Here is a 23,129-nt window from a genome sequence, read left to right as displayed (position 1 = left end):
GTGGTGGCGGACAGCGGTGACTGGGTAAGGTCAATAACCCCTACTACAACCGGCGCACCCTCTGGTTCCGTATGTCCCAGTACCCCCAAAGGGAACTCGACGTCGGTATACGGGACGGACGCATGACGGAGGGGTTGCCCCACGGGAATCGGAATTAGCGCCGGCAACTCCCGGTGCGGTGGCTCCGGAAACAGTTCTTCCGCATGAGCCGCCGCCCACCCCAACCTGGCCAGGTTATTGGTCCAGTGAGTCCTGCTGTGGTATCCGGTTCGTGCCGGCTTCAAAAGCACGCCTGAGATGACGTTAACCCTACCCGGTAGTCGGGATTCCGTGGCCGGACTGACGGAGCGATGTGGCGGCCCCTGGTTGACTGCCGCTCTCTGCAAAGGGGCCATTAGCGCCCGTGCCTCCCGCCGTATTCGGTTCATGCGGGTCTGCGCAGTGTTTCTCTGCCCCGCAAAATGGTCTCGGATGCAGATGGCCGACGGATCAGCAGGGGCCGAAAACGGAGGCTCCCCCGGTAAGCGCCGACGGGACTTTGGTATGCGCTTTCGTTCGGTCATCTAGAAGAATGGCTACGGTCGGTACGGTGACCAATACGGCTTACGTTACGGTTGCTAACGGTTGTCACCCGCCCCAACCCACAGCGTGGTTTACACGCGGGCTTCATTAAATTCGGCCCCGTCATGCGCCGCTTTTAAGTCTTTAATATGAATACGGCGCAGAATTTTACCGGTGCAGCTCTTAAGGTCATACACCACCGGAGAAAGAACCCTAACCACGGTGTAGGGCCCTGAAAACTTAGGCGCTAGCTTTGAGGCAAAACCTCGGACCGCTGAGGACAGGGGGTTTTCACGCCGATACACGTGATCTCCCACATGACACCGCCACTCTCTTCGCCGCACATTATAATGCCGGCTTTGAGTGGTGAACGACCGACTCAGATTTAAACGGACCAGCTCATAAATATCATTGAGCTGTTTGAGCCGGTTGCTGTGCTCCCCAATATCGGAGCGCTGGGGTTCCCTTAACGGCTCGGCGCCGTCGGGTTCCGGTCTGACAGAACGGTATAATGCTTTTGGTGGCTCTAACTCCCGACCAAAGTTCAAATAAGCCGGCGTGTATCCGGTAGAGTCATGTTGGGACGTGTTAACGGCAAACAGCAAATCGGGGAGCAGTACGTCCCACTTACGGTGATCCCCTTCGCAAAACTGGGCGATCATGGTTTTGAGAGTCTTATTAGCTCGATCGACGGGGTTGGCTTGGGGCGTATACGGTGGAGTTAGCCGGTGAACAATTCCCAACTCCGCAAGCAATTGTTTGAACGGTTGCCCGGTAAACTGCGTGCCATTATCGGACAAAACGGTCCGTGGGTACCCAAATCTAGTTATGACCTCGTCGTACAAAGCCTGGCTTACAGCTCGAGCCGTTGCTTTTCTAATTGCTCGACATTGTACCCACTTTGTAAATTCCTGTAATGGAATTCAGGAAGATTGCTCAGGATACTTGGTAGTTTATTGTAGTTTAGGTTGGAAGGTTGAGTAAGAACCGCTGTTGGATTAATACTGATTTTTATTTAACAGTTAACAACTATTTATACACATTTACAAACGTTATAAACAAATGAAAATAATAAGTGCTGACCAACATTCGAAGGTTTGGTGATTTTCCTGCTGACGCTGCGTTTGGTACCTGGTTGTCCGTTGACCTGCTGGCGGTGCATTAGCCGCAATAACCTTTGTGTTGTTTATGAAATATATAAACTAATAATATTTTTTATGACTAAATGTGAATTTAGACATTCTGGGCAGTCTATTGCCATGCCATCAATGTTCAGCGCCGTCATGGGGAAATACTGGTTCGAGGACAATCGCTTCTGTGGGTGGCTGGGAAGCTCTGATTGTATTTAATAGAATGTCTGCTGCATCTCTGTCTCTTCTCGTATTGGAGCTGTTACTTTGTCGTCGTTTGTAGAACCCGAATAGCACCATAAGTGTGATAACAACAAGTATAGTTATCACTGTACCACTAAGGCTTGTGATCAGAAAGTGCTTTTTGACTGTCTCCCAATGCGTGGTTTCAAGTTGTCGTTTGATATTCATTTCTTCACTCCTGACTTCATTAAGCTTGTTGGATGCGTCAATTACAGGTTCGTCAATTAGCGTGGTTTCTCTTCCGTGCATAACTGGGAATAATGATATATTTTGTAGTATAGGTTTGGAGAATGCCTGTAAGACAGTGACACTGTCTGACCTCTTAGGCGTTAGGATGTTCTTCTTCGTTTGAATGAGGCAAGTTGGAGTTGTTTCTATAATAGCAGTCTGATTTAGAGACACATCGTTTCGGATTCCATCGCAAATAATGGCAATTTTAGTTTTTTCAGGCGTAATTGCTAACCATGAGTTTGGAGTGTGTAACTGTTTCCATATTATTGATGATATGGAATGCTGTGTGATTTTGCATGAGGTATTTTCTTCTCGCTGGTATACTTGGTCTATTACGCAATGTGGACTAGTCTCTATGCCTCTTGTTGTAGTGGGTGAACATACGAAGACATTTTCCGCAATGTTCAGACTGTTGTTCAACTCATATTCAGAAATTTGGAAGTACAACTGTGAATCATAGTCGATTGCTAGTAATTCGTTTGGAATATCCAGGATCCAATAGGACTTATTTTCTGTCTTCAGTGGAATTGGAGTCGATCTGATTAGCATAAATTCGTTGTGGTTTATCATCACAAAATATCCATAGACGTGGATAAATTCTTCACTGTGTTCCACTCTGGTCTGGAGCACAGGATAGGATATTATTTCGATGTTGGAAGGAATCTTTCTGGACGCAGCTGCTATAATCTCTTCAATGTGGGTCGGAGATATTAAGTCATATATGTGATCTTTGTGGTAGTGAACATCTAACAATCGTTTATAATAGTCCAAAAGTTCATCTATGTAATTGGAGACCACTTGATATGAACTAAGAATGTGAATTGTCAGTTTATTTGTATCCACTATTCGATACCATTCTTCCATTTCATTTATTAAAGCAATGCCTTCATTGATTTTCTCCCGGAATCTCGAGTTGATTGTTGATTCTGGATTCGGTGTCATTAAAAGTAGATAGAGCATGTAGCATGAATTTGATTTGGTGGTTGGATGCCTTGATTAGCTCCTTTTGGTTTTTATCTAATTCGTCAATATTTGTGTAGATCTCATCATTTACTCCGAATACAGCGGTAAGTAGTTTTCCCAACGCTCCTCTTTTTTCACTCTTGGATACCACAGTTTGTAATCCGTTTTGTGTTCATTGAAATTGTTTTTCCTTCTCTTTTAAATGATGTATCAGAGATATGCATTGTGTGTCCCCTGCTATTGATTTTGCTCGTTGACAGAGGTTGTCTATCTGATTAATTGCATCTTGAACGTTTATTGAGTCGTTCACCATTCTATTTTTCTCGTACTTAAGGTCAATTCTGGAGGTGCCCCTGTCTATGTCCCATGTGCTCAATGTATAGTCCCATGTGCACACATTTACAAACGTTATAAACAAATGAAAATAATAAGTGCTGACCAATATTGTTCTGTGCTCCACATTGGAAGGTTTGGTGATTTTCCTGCTGACGCTGCGTCTGGTAGCTGGTTGCCCGGTGACCTACTGGCGGTGCATTAGCGGCAATAACCTAGTTAATTACTTTTGTGTTGTTTATGAAATATATAAACTGATAATATTTTTTATGACTAAATGTGAATTTAGACACACGGTGAATATGGAAATGTCAAAAGCAAGCTTCCTTATCAGGAAAAAATCAATTAGAATAGGACTAGTAAATTGCCAGATAGAACAACATATAGAAGTTAAAAAATACTTCAAATGTTGGTCGTACGATCACATAGAAAAGGAGTGTAAGGGACCAGACCGATCGGCGCTTTGTCATAAGTGTGGAGGTGAAGGGCATAAAGCTAAAGAATGTCAAAACATGGAAAAATGTCCATTGTGTGACGAGCAAGGCCACAAAGCGGGTACATCAAAGTGTGGTATATTTAGAAGAGCACTATTTAATGTTCGAAAAAACTCAAAGATTGACCTGACAGACACGATACATGAAACAAGAGCGGTACAAATAACAGCTCGTAATATGGACCAGGATAATGTAAGCTCTGAACAGCGCTGAAGCAACAAAAGAATTCAAAATAATGCAACTTAACGTGAATAGATGTCGTGCTGCGCATGACATGCTATATACAGATACTATGCGGGAGGGAATAAATGTGATACTGGGACAGGAACCCAATAAAAAACTATGTGATAAATATCTCTGTGATCTAGACTGATACTTTTATTTATACTAGTGATAAGATTAATGTTGTGAAGCGTCATATAGGAAAAGTATTTGTGTTTGTAGAATTTGAAAAAGTTATATTTTTATCTGTATATTTTTTACCAAACAAGGATGAGGCTTCCTTTGAAAACTTCCTGTACGATATTAGTTTATACTTGAGAAGTTCATGTAAAGAAACAATTATTGGAGGCTATTTTAATGCCAAACTGGAAATAGCAGGTGCAAAGAACCAAGACAGAAGAGGTTTTCTTCTAGAGGACTGGATTGCATCAGAGGGACTCATAGTCATAAATCAAGGAGACCAACCAACGTTCGAATGCAGCAGAGGTTCTTCCATAATTGATGTAACGTTAGCAACCCCCAAAATTAGTAACCATATATATGGATGGTATGTCAATGCGTCAAAAGAAAACATAAGTGACCACAAGTCCATATACATGAATCTAAGTCATAGGAAACCTAGTATTCCAGATAAAAACAAAGATGGAGCTGATGTCAAAAAATGGAAAACAACGGAAAAATCCCTGAAAAATTTTGTGAGGAGGCTCGCCTTTACTCGAAGACTAGCCTTAGTCCTGATAAATTTATTGCCAATGTACAGAATCTATGCAATACGCATTTCCATTCTCAAAATACTAAACCTAATCGCCAACCTGTATACTGGTGGAATGCTACTATTGCTGATACGCGTAAAAATGCACCCAGCTAAGACGAAAGATCACTCGACATAGAGCTAGAGGAGAGGTTTCAAACGAATTTCTGCAGGAATATAAAGCAGCGAAAAAAGCAGTAAAGCTGGAAATACTCAAAAGTAAACGAGATAAATGGTCCCAACTTTGCAATGAGTTGGAAAATGATATATGGGGCCTACAAAATTGCAACAAAAAGACTGCAACATAAATACAGCCCTAAACCTGATAAGAACCCGTTGATAGACAGATCTTGGTTCTATTCCCTGCAGATACCATCGTTTCTCGTGAAAATGTCCGCTATAGATTCTCTGAAGGTGAATTAAAAAGTGCGGTAGAAAAATTAGAAACGAAGAAAGCGGCAGGGCCGGATGGTATCACGGCTGAAATTCTGAAAGCATTCATAGAAAACAACTGGAAGCTGACGTTGAATATGTACAATAGCTGCCTAAGGAAAGTGTCATTCCCGGAACAATTGAACAATGAAAAACCCAAAAAAGCTGTAGACGCACCAACGACCTTCAGGCCTCTTTGCATTATGGATGCTGCTGGTAAAATAATGGAGCTGCTGATAAAAGAGAGACTGCAGAAAGAATGTGACAAAAACCATCTGATCAGCCAAAACCAATATGGCTTTACTAAGGGTAAATCGACGGTCCTGGCGCTAACAAGACTCGTGGAAAGAAAAAAAGAAATTAAGACTAGGGTTCTACAACATCAAGAGCTCTGTGTTATTGTAATGCTTGACATCAAAAATGCTTTTAATACAGTTCGATGGAAGCAGATTAATAAAGCGCTACAAATGGGTGGGGTGAATGATGGTGTTAGAGCGATGATACCTGTCTGATAGTAAAATTGTAACACCGTCTGGCACAAAACACCAAATAACTTGCGGTGTACCGCAGGGGTCTATACTAGGACCGCTGCTATGGAATATATTTTACAATAAGATACTTCAGACCAAAGTGGAAAAGGGTGTAGAGTTAATTGCATATGCAGATGACCTTGCAGTCTTGGTAAGAGCCAAAACCAGAACAGACCTAGAGGACAAAACTACATATAATATTACAGAAATAATTCAAGAACTGAAGAAAATGGAAATGTGAACGTTTTGTAATTAGAAAGGCTGACTAGGAAACTAGCCATCCTAAGTGTGTCTGTTTACAGGACAGTCAGCGGAGTTGCAGTCCTAGCAGTGGCAGGGCTACCGCCGATTGAGCTGACTTTGCGAGAACGCGTTGAAATTCATGAGCACGGTCCAGACTTTAAAAAGACAGCAAGAAAAAATTTATACAAGCTTTCGCAGAATAAATGGGACGAATACAATGGATGGATAAAAATCTTTATCGAGAACGCATTCAACGAAAAGCAGCCAACGGCCGAAACACCGACCCTGAATAAATCTATATGTATAGATTTGTGTTGGGATGAAGACGAAGGAAAGTCCGTTAAAAAGCGCAAAATTTCCGAACTCGGAGAATCTCGCGGAAATAAAGCTGAGGCAGAAAATTACCAAAGCCAGGCGCAAGAAACAAACGTCGTATTTCCAATACGAGCAGGAGATGTCCTGTCGACAAAGGAAACCGAGGTACCAGACTACAATATTGTAACGAAGTTACTAATTTTTCGCTGAGGCGCGCCCGAGGCAACGTAACCGAAGAAATCCGCAAGGAAAGCGCTACAATATAGACTGCAGTACTCAAACGGAAGACAAAAATTTATCATTCCTGTAGGTCCAGTGTAGAAACCCGAGCACAAGGAACACAAACAGACTCTGCGGAAACTACGGACGAAATACGGGAACGAGATAAAATACTAAGCATAGTCAGCGATGAAAATGTAAGCCTGGATAAACTTCAAACGATAATGGAAGCAAATTGGCCAAACGAATGTTTCACCAGGACCATAAAGGAAAAGGGAATTGTACTGGACCAACACTCGTATGACACTGTAGTAATAGCTTAAAAAACAAAATAGCAGGTTACTAGAGAAAATCGCAGAAACAGCATCCCAAATTCGCAAAATTCTGAAAGAGGGCCTATTAGAACCCAATAAAGTCTACTCGCTGGCACAAAACTCGGTGCTTAAGTCAGATGATGATGTACAAGAAGACGCGTGCTACAAATACATCTTCCTGTCTGGAGTTGACGGGGAAAGTGACGACTTAGAATTGACCAAACGCATCTGGGACGCTGTAGCTAGAATTAAAAAACTAGCTACAGCAGAAAACAGAAGTAACTTGGCCATCGCGTCAAACTCAGCAAAAATGATAGGCAGAATTAGAAAGCTATGCGAACACATTTTCTATAATGACACTAACAAAAGCATTAAAATCTATGACATACAAGGAAAAACCAAAAAGGAAACGAAAAGGACGAAAAGAAATCAATCGGAAACTAACGAAGCACAAGCTGACGAGATCATGGATATCGATCTCAATACCGGCAAGCTAGAAGGAAATTAGAAAGAAGTAGGGAAAAAGAAAAATAACGAGACTCTTCTAATAAAGTGAAAGAAAGATATAATGCAGGTCTTAAAACAGGATATTTTACAGGCGTATGGAAAACATCAAAACTGGTTTTAGTGGAAAAACCTAGGAAAGAGACAGAATCTGAAACCAGCTTCCGTCCCATATGTCTGGCGGACACAGTAGGCAAGGTATTTGAAATTTTAATCCGCAATAGACTGGCCTCAGAAGCGCAAGAAAAACAGCTTATTAATCACAGTCAGTTTGGATTCAGAAAAGGGAGGTCGACGCTGGACGCTATACTCTCAGTGCAAGACATAGTGAAGCACATAAACAAAAAGGCCGCGAAAAACAGGGAACTGTGCGTATTGGTGATACTGGACATTGCAAATGCTTTTAACTCAGCGCCTTGAGATTTAGTGATCAAGGCGCTGGGAAAAGGAAAAGTGGGCGACTACCTAGTTAATCTGTTAAAGTCATACCTTCATAAAAGGACCATACTAACCCCACCAGACTACGAAAAACTGGATCCTTTCCACAAGGATCGCCGTTAAGCCCAACTTTGTGGAATCTATTCTACAATAAAATACTAGACGAACCAATGGAAGAAGTCGTGGATAGAACCTACGCCGATGACCTAGCCCTAATAATACGAGCAAAAGACTTGGACACCTTGAAAGAAAAAGCAAACTACGCTATAGATAGAATTGCATACAACATGAAAAAACTGAAACTGACATTGGCATTTCAGAAGACGGAAATAGTGGTTCTGGCAGGGAGAAGAAAACTAAAGGACATAGAGCTGACGGTCGGGGCTCCAACATTTAAAATGTAAAAGCAGCAAAGTTTTTGGGAGTTTTTATAGACCACAATATGCGCATGACAGAACATGTAAATAGAACAACGATTAAGGCACATGCTATGATTAATTCTCTACAATGAATTACCACCAAAATAAGCGGACCATCGGCGGCAAAGAAGCGTATGCTGGCATGCACAGTACTGTCTGTGGTGCTGTACGCTGTCCCTGCATGGGTAGTAATGCTGTAAAATACAACAAACATTTATTGCAATAAACTAGAAAGAGTAAGAAGGAGGCTGTCGATATGCATAACAGCAGCATATCGTACGGCACCCACAACTGCGCTACAGATATTGGCTGGCCTACCACCAATGGATCTTTTGGTAAAAGAAAGAACCCATATTCAGGAGTAGGAAAAGATAAGAAAAGCGAAGCGCGAGAACAACTTCTTAACAGCTGACAAAAACGATGGGGTAGATACGACGGATGGACAAAGATTTTTATAAAGTATTGTCACGACTAGCGTGACGTGTTGAATTTAATTCAACTTATTTGCCTGGGATCTCGTTTCAGCGTGAAAATAAAACACAGTTAACTTTACCATCAAGATCTATTGAATACGTACTTAAACCTAACAACTCCTAACTTACTAGCTAATAAAATAACAGGTTTCCTAACCCAACGAAAACGTTACTAACTCCCAATAAAATCATAATAAACCAGGCGTAAATTAATACACAACATAGAAGTACAATAAACATACTTACATCTCTATAGAAGACAGAATCTTGGAGAGAGGCTTGTCACTTGGAGCGCGGTTCGCGATTAACTTTACTTGAGCGTTACGGACATGTCTAATTGACATTTGCGGTTCGATCACCAACGTGGTGCACAGCAAAACTGGACTGACTGGACAGAACTGGACTGAACTGACTGAAACCCCTCTTTAGGGTACAACTTCCTTTTTATAGCATTCCAGACACTGGTTCCACCAATCAAAACTCCCAGACCTGGCCTCGTCTAGCCGACAACTCGTGACGACCTTCGACCATCGGTACTTGGAAAACATTCCACATTATTTCGCAAATTCAGCAAATGCATCTTAATTGCAGTTGCACTCCGACCGCATTCCACAATTTTAATGTTTCCGCTCAAGTAATAAATTTGATTTATTATCCTTCGTGACAGTATATCAAGAGGTGGATGAAGTAGTGAATTACTACAAGACGCAAGCCCTGGCCGGGCACGGATGCTTCGGAGAATATCTGAAAACCATTAAAAAAAACGAAAATGACAAATGCTGGTTCTGTAATGACCCGGACACGAGAGAACATACAGTCTTTAAATGCACAAGGTTCGCGGAGGAGTGAGAGGAGGGGAATAAAAACTTAAAGTTACCAATGAACGTCGCAAACGTGAGCGAGATTCTGACGGAAAGCCAGCAAGAAAGAAACACTTTAGTAACTTACTTGGAAACGATTATGAAGCTGAAAGAAGAGGAAGAAAAGAAACGAAAGACAATGACAGAGCCATGAATAGACGGAGAAGAGAAATTCCGCTTGCAGAGGGGTCCTGTGTCGGCGGATTGTTAGGATGCTGGGGAAATGCGGCCAAGGGGTCGAGTTCATTAAGATTAATAAGAAAATCGTCCGCTTGGGCCATGTTAGGGGCAATATATACTTCGCAAGTCAATGCAAGTATTTACAGAAACTAAAAAAGTTAGAAAGGGTGCATTGCATATGCACCCAACTTAATGAGTGGACTCGGTCATGGTGTCATCATATCATCGACCCTTTACGACCGTGACTGGTTCTATGATTTTAAATTTATGACACCGACAAAATAAAATCTTTACTTTTAAAAACCCCTTTTTCAAAAGTTACTAAACTGGACTGACTTTTAATACTTTTTATAGTCACGGCCGTCTACCGGCCCCTGAATCAAAAAAAAATTTTTTTTATTTTATTTAAAAAAAATTAAAACACCGGGATGCCAGACTGTTTTTGGCCAAACAGTCAAACCTTAAGTTTACGTTACAATATTAAAGGCAACCTGAACCAAGGGTTGCTGCGAACTATGGCCAAGTGCCTTAAAATATTTAATCCCAAAAAATTTTTAAAAAATAAAAAATACAAAAAAATTAACTAAGTCTCCAATGTTAGGTTGGGATGGGTTTGAATGAGTGGGTAAGGTAGTGGAGAGCTGCTGCCGTCGTCCGGACGCCCAGCACACCCGATGAACCTAAAAACTGAAAACCAACCCGTGGAAAATAAACACAACACCCAAAACCCTGAAAAAACCCAAAAAATAACACGCCTAACCCTTATTCAAAAAGAAAAAGTTTAAGTTAATAAATAACCTGAAATTCGATTTAAGTACCAACACTCAAACTGAGCAGGCCTGCTACCCCTCAATAAGCAGCGTAAAATAAAAAAAAAATAAAAATAAAATTTAATTTTTATGACAAAATTTCTGAAAAATTTTTTAACCCCAAAAACTCAATTCAAAAACAACAAATGGGTGCACTACGGACAATAGTAAAATTTAACGACTTACCATTTCCTTTAGATTTGCACAAAACCACTCACAAAACCAACAGCACTGAAAAAGGCCCTCAAGAACACAAATACCGCACAAAAACATTGCTTGCCGGTAATCCAAAAACTGCTAGATGACCTGATGACCCTCACGGCGTCAAAATCCCAAAAGTGGCTGCTGGTTTGGAAAATTTCCGTTTTTCCCGTCCCCGACGGCAAACAACGAAAAATCCTCGATAAACAGCGGCAAAAAGGTCCCAGACGCTTTTCCCTGAGTTTATCGGACGAAAGAAACCTGGAATGGCCTACGGCAGACAATTCCCAAATTTCACTTTTCACTTCACTTCACTTCACTTTTCACTTTTTCCACTTTTCCCGAGAACCGATTAGAACACGACGCGAGCACTGACTGACTGACTCTCCCGAAACGTCCCTTCCTTTATACTTTTTCCTACGAAAATGGTCGACGATGATTGGTCCTCGGATGGCCAAAACGCAGGGGGCGGAGCTTGTTTTCGGACTTGGGTTCTCTTATAAAAGCGGGCACGAGGAAATGTGACGCGCTTGCAGATTTGCCATCGTGGATTGCGAATCCACGACAGGAAGGAGTTTAGTTGGTCAGCCCAGATCCCGGAGTCCAACAGTACCTAGGGCGCTAGAAAATCCGAACATCAATGCCCTAGGTCTGCATAGGGGGAGTTCCAACCGAGACACCGTGCTGTTCGGGCGCGTTTTAAACCCGATCCGATAAAATACGTGGTCTCAGTGGGAAACGAAAAGCGAGCAAATTTTAATTGACTTTTAAACCGTGGCGAAATTAACTTTCGTGCTGGTGCTATTGGACTACAGTGAAAATTCTGATATAGATAAGGACGCAGTGTGCTTAGTTAGATAGTAGATATTACCTACGATGAAACATCATCCGCATCGCAAGAGGATAAAAATTCGAAACAAGAAGCTTGTCTTTTGGCGCAGATAAAAAAAGAAAAGTACCAGACACACCACTGGATGGAAGATCATACAGGGAGTCATATAAAAGAAGAGAAAAACCATAAATCTTTCATCTAAAAGAATGCATAGCAGCTATAAATAAGATCAGCGAAAACCTGGAGAAACACATTGAACAAAATACCAAGAGGGAAATCAAGGACATCTGCGACAGACTACGAAGGCAAATCGAAAATCTAAAGACCCAACACGTCACCGACTGGATCGATAGAGAAGGCTTTGAAGGTGAAACTAGGCTAACACTTGATGCTGATGTACAAACCAAAATCACGACATCAACCACAGCAACCTATACTCAAACGGACCAAACGGACATAAAAACTACAAAAAAGCGTCAATAAGTACCAAGGAAATAGGCATACAAACAGACATGCAAACAAACATCGACACCAAAATGGAAACTATAGTAGACACAAAAGAAATTGGCATTCAAACCCTCCCACTGACAGATACCACCTTGAAAATGATAACAAGACACAAAATTGAGTAAATTGAACAACTAGACCAGTTCCTGGAAATCGTACATCGGATCTGGGACGACGGAGCATTCCTGAAAACCTGTAACATAGTTAGTTGAAGTTGTAACAGTTCATTGACATTGGTCGTTAATTTGAACTCTAAATATGACAGAATACAAAACCACAAAATCAATACATCAATCAATACAGTCAACCGTCGCTGAACCATCACGTCAAAGTCAAACCAGAAAATGTTTACATGTACTTATTTATTGAAATTAAAGTTTTATGTTATTACTATCTTTAATGTTAGATTATCGACAGCAGTCAATCAGATTATTGAGAGCAGGACTATCGACAAAATAAACCAATGGATGGAACACAACAAACTATCCATAGTGCCGGAAAAGACGGGAATAGTAATACTGAACGGGCCACGTGCACGCCGGCAGTTTAAATTTAACCTGAACGGTACGGACATTGCCATAGCCAATCACGTAAAATACTTGTGAGTGACTATCTCGGAAAATATGTACTATGCCCAATAAGCAAAAGAAGTTGTCGAGAAAACCGGCAAAAAACTCCAGAGTCTCACCGCGCTCATGCCTAATATAAAAGGACCCAGTTTCCAAAAAAGACGCTTGATTTACGGCGTACTACAATCAACACTTGTGTACGCAGCGCAAATATGGGGAAGCATAGTGCAAATAGAAAAATATAAGAAACTGTTTGAATATGTTCAACGAAAAGCCCTCATCAGAATCACATCGGCGTACAGGACTATCTCCACAAAAGGCACCCAAGTTATTGCAGGCATTGCCCCAATCGACTTAGAGATAGCTTCTAAACATACCGCGCAAAGAATAAACGCAAAGGAGTGGATCATGGAGAAATGGCAGGAAAGATGGGAAAAGGAAGAAGAAACAGCCCAATGGACAAAAAAGCTGATTCCAAACATAAAAACATGGACGGACTGCAAACACAGACACACGGACTACTATTTGACCCAAGCACTGTCGGGACAAGCCTACACTCAGAAAATTGGGAAAATCGATGGAAACTGCCATTATTGTGAAATGCTAGACACTGCAGAACGTACATTTTTCAAATGCGATAGATGGACGGAACACAGACGACGCTCTGAAACGAACTTAAACAGGCAAATTACACCTGCAAACATGATCGATCTGATGACAGCATCTAGGAAAAACTGGAAATACATTCATGCCATGATACGAGACATACTTGTCAAAAAAGACTCAAAGACAATAGAACTAGATTGGACCAGCAGGCCATCCCCGACCGTCAGCCTACGACTGCGGAAAATAAAAATACGGACCAAGAAAAAATTTTCTTCGAGTCACTTCTATGCAAAGGAAGAAGTGCTTTTGAGAGGAGCCGTGTTATTCAAAAAAGCCCTGAAAAAGCGAACAGGAGCCATAGCATTGGAAACATACGCACCGTAGATCTGGTGGACTTAACCAAGGAGGAAAATAAATCGCCGGATGGCGGCACTGCTAAGAAGAGAAAGCTTGGGGATCTTCTCTATGAGGACTACACTGAAGAAGTAGGTCTTTGCAAATATCTTGTACAGCTTGCAGAAAAAATCGGGACACTGGCAACGTTCTGCGAGAGCAATAAAAACGTTCACGTGGAAATAAAAAAGAAAGTGAAAGAACTTAAAAGCTTAGTAGTTTTGGCAAGTGGGGAAGAAAAGAGAAAGTTAAACCTGGACGGAAAAATAAAAGCCAGAATAGAGTACTACGAAGACGTGACACAAAGACAAGAAAACCTGAGGAGAGCTGTTCACGCAGATGCAGCCGTTCAGGCAACAGTGAATGAAGACGAGATTTTAAGCATAGATATTTCCAAGGCACGTATGCAATATAAAAAAGGAAAACTCAACAAGGAAAACCTAGACCAGCTAGTTGCTATAACATGGCCGGATACAGCGTATGAAAACACGGAGCTAAAAGAAGGGAATCCATTAGTAACGGAGAGATATGTAGATCTTGCTATAGTATCCAAGCCAGACGAGAGAAAGATGGACAAGGGCATCTTGAAGCAATTTGCAGAAAGATATCCTGAACTCATGGATCTTAATGAGGAAAACCAAATTGATTTTATTACTCAAACAGTAAAATCTAAAACTGAACAAAAAGAAACATTATACAAAATAAATATAGAGAACACTAGTAGTCAAGTCGTAATAAGTACGTTAGAGAAACTGGTAAAACATATAATCAAGACAAAGGGGTGCCAGAAGATAGCTATTCCCAGAATACAGAATCTAGAACTATACAAACAGCGAAGGATAATTGAATTGGCTTTAAAAGGATCTGAAATTAAGGTGTTCTTATATGGACCAAAAGAGAAAACTGCTACAAAGCCTAGTGGGCTCAGGAAACCTTCTAATCGAAAACGGACGGAAGCTATATAAATTAAAAAAGAAAACGAAAGCACGTACGCGGGAATGCTAAAAAAAGTAAAGGAAGAAGTGAAGCACGAGGGCCTAAATGTGAAACGAGTCAGAGAAACGAGAAGCGGAGACCTCATCATGTCTATAGAAAAGACCGACCATACAAGACGTATTGCAGAGACACTGAAAGCAAAATTCGGAGATAACCAAGTGCAGTGGATCAAGGGGGGAAATATAGTCCTTCATATAAGGAACATAGATGGGATAGCTACAGCAGAGGAAATTTATCAGGATATTCTCAAAGCATTAAGTCCAGAAGAACGAAATGAGAAGCAGTGAAATCCCATAAAATTCAATAATGCGACCAAAAACAATGCACCAAGTGGAAAACCATCGAAGCGGCTAAAAATTCTCCAGATAAACGCAGATCGATCAAGAGCGTCACACGATATGGCATATGCAGCAGCGATGAGAAATGAAGTGGATATTGTAATAGCCAGCGAACCGAATAAAAAAATGGTTTCGGGGAACAGGTAGATGACAGATCACTCTTCGGACGTGGCAATACTATTATTAAATCGTGGACTGGGAGTTAACTCGGTAATAAGACCGGCGTCTTGGCTATTCAGATGGAAACGCTACGTGTTATAGGATGCTACATATCTCCTAACATAACAATTGACAACTACAGCTTGTTTATAGAAGATATTGCTGACGTTATGCCACAAAGGTATAAAGGAAATTGACAATAAGAAAGGAATTAAGACTAGACTGCAACAAATTCCAACAAGACAGAAAAATGCAATCATTTAGACATATCAAACGCTCTAATACAAACCTATTAAAAAAACCGCCAAAAATGTCACACACGAGATCACAAAGATTCCTTATTGGTGGAACGAGAATATCGAAGAAACCAGGAAAGAATGCATAAAACTTCGAAGGCTCGATACAAGATGTAGAAGTGAAAAGAATCAAACTGAAACGGACCAAGAGAGCAAATGGGCAGCTTACAAAGAACGAAAGAAGACATTGAAAATAGAAATCAGTAAGGCGAAGCGAGAGCGATGGAAGCAAGTGTGCGATGATCTGAACAGTGACATTTGGGGCTAGGGCTATAAAATAGTCCACAAAAACATCAAACAGGGTAACCCTATCGAACTTTCAAGAGAAAGAAAGGAGGAAGTGGTCAGCCTGCTGTTTCCACAAAGGACAATAAACTTACCAGAAAAGCTCTTCCCAGTGAAATTCACCAACTTTTCCATAGACGAACTGCAACGAGCAACCACCAAGATGAAAGACAAAATCCCAGACAAAATCCTAGACGCAATTAACCAATGCCTGGAGGACCAGGAGTTTCCGTATCCCTGGAAGACTGCCAGGCTAGTTTTACTAGCTAAACCAGGCAAACCACCCGATCTGCCTGGGTCATACAGACAACTGTGGCTGATTTATTCAATCGCGAAACTGTTCGAACATTTAATTAAAGAGCGTCTGGAACACGAAGTGAACACATTAAGAGAACAAAAAGGTGGAGAAGCTACATGGTGCGCACTCATAACACTTGCTGTGAGGAACGCCTTTAATACAGTATCTTGGAATATAATAATCGAGGAATTACAAAGAAGGAAAATTTCACAATATTTGATAAACATCGTAATTGACTATTTCCGAAACCGAATCATTAACGTGGAAAAAGACTACAGTTTTGACATGACAGCGGGCATCCCACAGGGCTCTGTGTGAGGTCCATTATTGTGGAATATACAGTATGACCACATTTTAACTAAGGCGCACACCGACAAAGTAAAAATCATTGGATACGCGGATGACATAGCTCTGCTGGTGAAAGGCAGATATTCCGACGAACTAATGGATAACGTAAACCAGGCTATAAGTACAATTTAGAACTCTCTCATGGAGCGATCGCTACAGGTGGCACCTGATAAAACGGAAGCAGTAATATTGAAAGGAAAGAGAAACCGAAATTACATCACCTTTCGCGTGGGAAATGTGGAAGTCAGACCAAAAAAGTCACTCAAATACCTGAGGTTCGGAGAAAACATGAGCTTTACAGAACATGTAAAATACATCTGTATATGCATAAGAGCCTCGACAGACTGGGGATGTTGCAAAGACTCATGCCCAACGTAGAAGGACCAATCAGTTGTAAACGGAACATGCTTTACGGTGTTGCACAATCAATTATGCTGTACAGTGCTCCAGTGTGGTGCAACGTAACCAGTTTTGCGAAATACAACTCGATGCTCCAGTCAGTCCAAAGAAGAGCACTGCTAAGGGTGATAAGTGGATACCGAACCATATAATCCGCGGCTGTCCAAGTAATTGCAGGCATACCGCCAATTGATCATCTTACCATGCAGGGCGAAACAAAGCGGTACATTAGAGATGCTATAATAAAAATATGGCAGGAAAGGTGGCAAAACGAAACCGAGAAAGGTCAATGGACAAAGAAGCTGAAACCGGATCTTCAAAAATGGGTAAAGAGCGGGCACAGGAAAACAAACTACTTTATTACACAGGCATTGAGTGGGCATGGCAGTTTTAAAAGCTACACTCATAGAATAAAAAAATTTGACCCAAATTGCAATCTCTGCTTTGAAGAGGACACTTCAGAACACGCTCTGTTCTACTGCAGAAGATGGACAACAGAAAAGCATAATCTGGAAGAAGCACTGGGGCTCAAAATTAAAGCCAAAAATCTCGTGGAAAAAATGATAATGTCTGAGAGGGCATGGGAACTGTGCGAGGAGTATATCACGGGAATCGTACGAGTTAAAGAAGTAGAAGACAGAAAACCAAAAAATTCTTGAACAACGGAAGCAGAATTTGGTCTCCTCCCACGTAGCAAAGTAAACTCAGAAGAGTGGTACCACCACGCGAAACGCAGAACGAAAAGAGCTGCAAGACCTTTTTTAGTGGGTAAGGCACTGGTGATCTTTTCGCGGCGTCGACTATATGATTCCTTCGGGAGAATTCGGCCGGCGCCGCGACATGGATCTCCGGTGAATCCCACACTACCCGACCGGTCGTCAGAAGATCAGATCGGTACGAAGGCTGTCCTCGACAAACTCCAACTGGTCGGGTGCCTTTGGAAGAATTTTCTCCCTTAAAAAAAAAAAAAAAGTTTAGGTGACTTTAGGCGTCGACTTGTGCTGGGACGACGACGAAGGGTAATCCATCAAAAAAAGAAAGAAGGAAATAAATGACAAGATGACAACTCTAGTAGTACAAAGGATGACACTGAGTTTCAAACAGAAGAAAAAGCCAAATTAAAAAAACTAAAACAGCTTATCAAATCTCTGGATGAAACTACAAGGGAACTGTCCAAAATCGTGGCCAACAACCAAAATACTAAAAAAGAAATTAAGAGAGAGACCGTCTCTAAACTTAGAACCAAGTGCAGCTTGATGAACACCAACGACATGTGTGGACTCTCATAAACGGCCTCCGTATTGGAGAACTAAACGAAGACAGAAACACTTCCACTATAGACAGCTCAACTCAGACCGACACAGACACCACCACAAAACACATCCAACCGACCCGGACAACAACCACAACACCATCCTGTCTCAACTGCGGAAATCAGAGCAAATCGAGGACATCGTCAAGGTTATCAACCTAAAATGGAACAACAACTGCTACGTTAAAACAAGCCATGAGACGGGAAACCCGCTCTCCACCGAACTTAACACAATAGTTATCGCCGACTCAGAAAACCAACCAACGCAAAATTGGATAAAAAAAAAGACTGAGTACCTTATACCCTCAAATAAAAAGCCTTCTGGAGGCCGGAAAACCTGCAGAAGGTAAGTCTATCTGCATAGACACAACTGTAATGACCGACGAGGCCGATGATACAAACAAGAGAAAATCCATATACATACTAGGCGCAAAAAACCCAGAATCTGGAAATGACACCGAGGAATTCATAAAAAGCTCGTCAAACCTACTTCAAGGAGTAACAAACCTTGTGAGAAAAGAACAGCAAAAAAGAAAATAATAAAATAGTACTTTACAATGCCTCCGGGGTTGACATTGTAAAAATCAGAAAACAAGGAAGAAGAGAAGAAGAAACAGTCCTGCAAGATCAAAATCATCACGGACAAATCAACAACGTATAACAAACCTACAAAAAACGCATCCAAACTCTACAACGCTTCCCAAACAGACATAGTAAAAATAAGGAGATTAGCAGAAAAAGCCCGTCAAGACTACGACCTAAAAATTACAATCATTACAAACAACACAAACCAACAAAACAACTCAACCACCTTTAACAAACCTGAACCTGAACCCTGAACCAACGTACAACAAGGACCAAATACCCGTCTCCCATTAGACAATCCGCAGAGTTGGACCGAAATCAAAAACCGAAGAAAAAACGAAAACGACAAGGATTTTATCAACGAAATCTCAAAAAACATCGACAAAAACATGGAAACTGCACTTGTACAGCCCACTAAAACCATATTTATAAAATATATGACTCACTCTACAAGCAAAAGTGAACTGGAAGAGGCACTAATCGACACCCTAAATACCACTACAGACAGCTTACAAATACAAATGGCACAGAAACCAAACAAAAATAACTTAATTTAGTCCTTTGTAAAACTCCCGACTGACCAAGCCAACAAGCTTATACAATCAGAATAGGCTGGAATTACTGCCGTGTGGAGGAAACCAACCAACCCAAATTATGCCTAAACTGATATAAATATGGCCACGTTACAAAAAACTGTACTATAGAGAGCAGAGAACGCTCCTGCCTCAAAGGCTGCTCAAAAGAACATGGCATCAAAAACTGCAAAGAGAAACCAAAATGCCTAAACTGCGGAAAGGACCACAAAACTTACAGTTTTGCGTGTCCCACTTACAAAAAAGCACTTAATGGCATGAGACAAGACAAGATTATATTCTAAATATAATTTATGACACCAAAACAGAATTTGATTGTTAAGAAGCTGGATCAAATTCTGCAAAAAGGAGACAATAACAGAAGAAGCCACTCTCCATCTAGAAAAGATGTAAAATGTTACAACTGTGGACGCAAAGGACACTACAGTAGGAATTGCAGGCAGCGGTCTAGTTCACCAAATCCACAGTACCGAAGTAACCAGGACCAGGAAAACTCGAGGTTGCCGGAGTAAGGGGGCGACCCCTGGCAAGTAACCCTTCAGCCCCCAAATTAAGGATTTTTATGATAAAGAGGTGTAATGGTAGTTTAATCGCTCAAGGACTATTGAACAACAAAGAATGTGAGTTTACCATTGACACTGGGGCAACAAGATCTATTGTGAAGCTTGACCTGATAACATCTACGCCGATGCAGAAACTTCGACAAACGCCTATTTTGGAGACATTGAACGGCTATCGAATAGTTGTACCTGGCGAAGCAGTTGTACAGGTAACAATTGGCAGCTTTAAACATCAAGCTAAAGTCCTTGTAGCTGATATCGTCGACACAGTCATTTTGGGACTAGACCTAATGGACGAACCGGACGTGAAAATCGACTTAAAGACTTAAGAACAAGCTTTTAAGGATTGGAAATGAAGAAATAGTTTTCTCGGCTGAAGAAACACCGATAAGACGACGTGAACGGATTAAACTGATTTTGGACCAAGATATAGCTATCCCAGCGAATTCAGAGATTATTGTAAAAGCCCACTTGGAAAGGGAAACAGACTTGGGTTTGGTCATCGTAGAACCCCTTGAACATGAAATCGAGGATCTTTTAACAGCAAGATGCTTAGTGGATTCGAGCGATTCTTCACATACTATTCCAGTACGAGTTGCCAACCTCAAGGACAACCGGATTAGTTTAAAGCAAGGAAAAGTCATTGGCATCTGTGAACCAATTGTACGTGTGGCACGCTGCAGCTAGGATGTTCAAAGGACAGCATTACGTCATCCTACCACAGAGGAGCTGTCAACCTTCAAGAAGACCTGGACGCATCTGTACCAACATCAAATGGCAAAGGCTGTTGAATTTATTTATTCTGAATCAGACGTCTTTGCATGGGAGAAAATTGAAGGACGTACATGTCTTGTACAACATGGCATCAATACTCGACTAGAGGAACCCATTCGACAACCACCCAGACGACTTCCTTTTATGCGACAGAAAACGGGTTGTTTATTGTATTATTGTTAACGGGATTATTGAAAAATCTAGCAGTCCATGGAAATCTCCAGTCGTACTTGTGACAAAGAAGGATGGTACAACTCGCTTCTGTGTTGACTATAGGAAGCTTAACGACATCACGAAGAAAGACAGCTACCCACTGCCGCGTATCGATGACACATTAAACACACTGGCTGGTTCCAGATGGTTTTCTACCTTGGACCTGAAGAGCGGCTATTGGCAGGTGGAAGTTCATAAGGACGACAAAGAGAAAACAATCACTTCAATCAATTCAACGTTATGCCATTCGTTTTGTGTAACGCACCTGCCACTTTCGAACGACTAATGGAGCTTGTTTTACGTGGACTTACGTGGGAGACGTCCTTGGTTTACCTGGATGACATAATGGTTATTGGAAAAGACTTTAAAGACCACATGAAAAACCTTATTCCTCTAGAACCTCCCTAGAACCTCTTAAAGAGTTATCTCAAGGCTCAGGAATGCTCATTTACAATTAAATCCAAAGAAATGTTAATTTTTCCAAGAAAAAGTTAATTTCCTCAGACATGTCGTTTCTTCAAATGGAGTGGAAGCCGACCCAACTAAAATCGAATCTGTGAAGAATTGGCCCATACCCAAGACTAAAGGAGATATCAGAAGCTTTCTTGGATTGTGTAGCTATTACCGAAGATTTGTAAAGGGTTGTAAAGGTGTTGGATTTATACTTCTCGTTTGTAGTGGACTGTACGATTCGATTATTTTAATGAAACGAACTTTTTTGCTAATTAAACGATTATATTCGGGAATTAAAAAACGGTAACGTGTCGGCACGGCGACGGCTTCGTACGAGAGAGAGAGATGCAGCGTTGCCAGTTATTAAAGTCCAACTTTAGGCATCTCTTGGTGTGGGTAAAATTATAGGGCGCTACTCTCCCTAAGGGTTCAAATATTTACAATGTTTACAACATGCCGCCGGCCTTGAAATACAAAGATATTTCAACAGTTCGAACAACATGTCCTTAGTTAAAAGAAAAATAATTTAAGAGAACAAATTCTTAAGAAAACATTAACAGTCGCTGCCATTGTCCGTTATCGGCAACGGACATATTCTCGTAATAGCGCGTGACAGAACACCTTTCTTCGTGCGCACTGACACTACACGCACTAATTTATCAGCTCCGGGGTGAACAGCCACTATGCGACCCATAGGCCAATGCAAGGGAGGTTCATTTTCTTCCTTGAGTAGTACGAGAGTTCCGATCTTGATGTTCTCTTGTCGCGTCTTCCACTTGGCTCTCTGCTGTAACGTGTTGAGGTAGTCTTTACTCCAAAGACTCCAAAATCGTTGCGCTAACTTTTGCAGTTGTTTGTACTGACGTAATCGGTTGGTTGGAATGTCACTGTCGTGGGATTGGGGTACAGCGACTAGACTCTCGACGATTAAGAAGTGTCCAGAAGTGAGTGCATCAATATCTGTAGGGTCATTGGATAGGGGTAGGATAGGTCGAGAGTTTAGGATGGCTTCAACTTGTGTAAGAAGAGTATAAAATTGTTCAAAATTTAAATGATTATCCCCAATGACACGTTTCAAGTGATATTTAAACGAACGCACCGCAGACTCCCGAATACCTCCATGATGAGGTGATCGCGCCGGTATAAAATTCCAATTAGTTCGATGATCAGAAAAGTAGTTAGAGTATTTATTAGAGACGCAATCTCGCACAACCTAGCAAAGTCTAAGTAATTCACGGTTAGCACCCACAAAATTGGTTGCATTGTCACTAAAAATATGCTGACATAAACCGCGTCTCAAGACAAATCGTTTGAAGGCATTAAGAAATGCTTCAGAGCTGAAGTCCGTTACAAGTTCGACATGAACAGCGCGGGTACTGAAGCAAATAAAAACGCAAATATATGCCTTAATAGTTACCCGATTCCGCGTTTTACCATCTTTCAGACAATAAGGGCCAGCATAATCAATGCCGCAATGAGAAAAAGGTCGAGATGGTACGACTCGAGGTTTTGGTAATGCTCCCATTAGTTGATTGGGGCTTGACGGTTTTATTCGGAAACAAATAACGCATTTCCTTAACACCTTTCAAACTTCGTTTCTTCCGGTAATAATCCAAAATTTGTCCCGAATTTGATTTAGAATGAATGACGGACCTGCATGTAGAAATTTCCGATGATAGTGATTGATTAACAACTGAACAAATGCATGTTTAGATGGTAAAATAATAGCATGTTTCCTTTCAAAATTC

The 23,129-nt window shown here is 41.3% G+C and overlaps 1 long non-coding RNA gene across 1 annotated transcript in view; it reads right to left on the bottom strand.

Annotated features, from left to right (window-relative positions):
• The window catches only part of LOC145735662 (uncharacterized), a 105,741-nt gene that overhangs the window by 54,248 nt on the left and 28,364 nt on the right, over nucleotides 1–23,129 (bottom strand). Inside the window, exon 3 of the long non-coding RNA XR_014179734.1 lies at nucleotides 9,250–9,351. This is a non-coding gene — a long non-coding RNA (uncharacterized LOC145735662). The remainder of the gene's footprint in view (nucleotides 1–9,249; nucleotides 9,352–23,129) is intronic.

The sequence above is a fragment of the Ips typographus genome, linkage group LG11 (assembly GCF_016097725.1).
Source record: "Ips typographus isolate SLU linkage group LG11, UJ_Ityp_2.0, whole genome shotgun sequence".
Classification (NCBI taxonomy): domain Eukaryota; kingdom Metazoa; phylum Arthropoda; class Insecta; order Coleoptera; family Curculionidae; genus Ips; species Ips typographus.
This window is presented reverse-complemented; position numbering and strand designations above follow the sequence as displayed.